The sequence below is a fragment of the Corvus brachyrhynchos genome, unplaced genomic scaffold, assembly GCF_000691975.1.
Source record: "Corvus brachyrhynchos isolate BGI_N302 unplaced genomic scaffold, ASM69197v1 scaffold281, whole genome shotgun sequence".
Taxonomy (NCBI): Eukaryota; Metazoa; Chordata; class Aves; order Passeriformes; family Corvidae; genus Corvus; species Corvus brachyrhynchos.
Genome location: NW_008236509.1, coordinates 5539678 through 5541267, shown reverse-complemented (window position 1 = coordinate 5541267; position 1590 = coordinate 5539678). Strand labels below are relative to the sequence as shown.

At 39.0% G+C, this 1590-nt stretch overlaps 1 protein-coding gene across 3 annotated transcripts in view; it reads left to right on the top strand.

Moving 5' to 3' along the window:
* The window catches only part of ANO3 (anoctamin 3), a 199311-nt gene that overhangs the window by 69305 nt on the left and 128416 nt on the right, over nt 1-1590 (top strand). The window contains exon 1 of one of the 3 annotated variants that reach the window (XM_017726384.1): nt 1054-1202. The exons of the other annotated variants lie outside the window; for them this stretch is intronic. The gene's annotated coding sequence lies outside the window, so the exon portion shown is untranslated. Of the gene's footprint in view, nt 1-1053; nt 1203-1590 lie in introns of those variants that run through there. 3 annotated transcript variants of the gene reach the window in all.

The following is a 1590-nucleotide window of genomic DNA, read 5'->3' as shown; positions in this document are numbered from 1 at the left end:
CGACTTCCTGAATCCCCTAATGCAGACCCCCCTTGTAATGTGCATTCCCTGCTCCCCCCCTTGCCCCCTTTTTACTTTGTGTCTCTGTTTTTTTTCTCTAAGTCCAGGAATTTAGTGTGGCCTTGGATGAGCAACAGTCTGTGTCAATTAGTGGAATTCCTATGGAATTTATGGTTCCTCCCATTGCTTCTTTCACCTATCAGTATCTGGCTTTACCTACCAGCAGGCCCACAGTTTGTAAACACACCTCCCTCTCATTCCTTTCACTTATGTTCCATGTCTTCATTTTTTTTGGTCATGATCTATCTTTTGTAGAAATAAGGTTTTCCTCACTGATTCTGTTGAAATATCATTTTATACTTTGCTAAGTCACTGCAAAATGCTTCTTCCTAAAAATGGGATATAAATATTGGATGACAATGCATTTTATGCTACACAATAATTGCTGAATGTTCCGGTTTGGCCAAATTTAGAAATATATCCTCTGAGAGAAGGCACAAACACCCCTCCCCCACCAGGTTCAGGAAAAATAAATTTTCCTCGAAGGAAAGTGAAGGAGATAAAACTATTTATTTAACAAACACATGGGAAAGGAAAATAATGCTAAATAATAAAATCTTCCGCTGTGGATGAAAAACCTGGTCTCCTTGGAGCTGGGGCTTGGCCCAGGGCCAGGCCCTCTGTGCCCAGTGGAAAGTCCTCCTGATGTGCTCTGAGGTTGAAAGCAGTCCAGTAGAAAAGGGAGAAAATCCAGAATTCCAGGGAAGGAAAAACAAAGTTCAACTCTCAGTCTCTCTCCGGAGAAAAAGAAACTGAAACAACTGGCCAAAAGCTGACTGGAAAGCAGCAAGCCGGGTGCTTCCTCGCTCCCCTGCCGCCGCTGGGGGAAAAAACTGCTATCTCTGTGTGACCTTGAACAAGCTGCAAATTGCTTTGAGAAAGTTTTGCTCAGTTTTTCCTTCCCCCTCTCAGGCTCAGTTCAGAGGCATAGAAAGGCACAAAGTTAATTTCTGGGCATGGGCAGCGATATGGGATACACATCATAAAGTCACCCCAAGACACTGAGTTATCAATTCTGTGGGTTTTTTGGGTTTTTTTTAATACTTGCTAAAACTAGTCAGGTAGCAGATCAGAACTTTTATTACTATTGCAAGCTTTCTGCTAGTAATTCTGGACGTTGCTGGACAAGTGAGCTTCTAGAGGTAAGTGTTGAAAAAAGCTTTTAATTATATCTTACTAATAAGAATTTGCTTTTTTTTAGAATTTATTTTTCCTAAGTATTGGTATCAGGGTTACTAATAAGATTATAACTGCATATTGGTGTATTCTAAGAAGTGAGCCAAAGTAATACATTTGATGAGAAAACTGTATTATCTGTCAACAGAACAGTATAGTTTTAGGGTGTTGTTTTTCCTGCAGATTGTGTGAATTTTAAAGTTACTTAGCTCTGATGGTCCAGTTTTCTTCAGATTTGTAAAATATGCTTTTATTTTTCATTTTTCACAATAAAAAATACCTAAGAATCTGACCAAAAATTACCATTCGTCGATAGTAGTCAAAAAAATCTGAAGATAGTAGTCAAAAAAATCT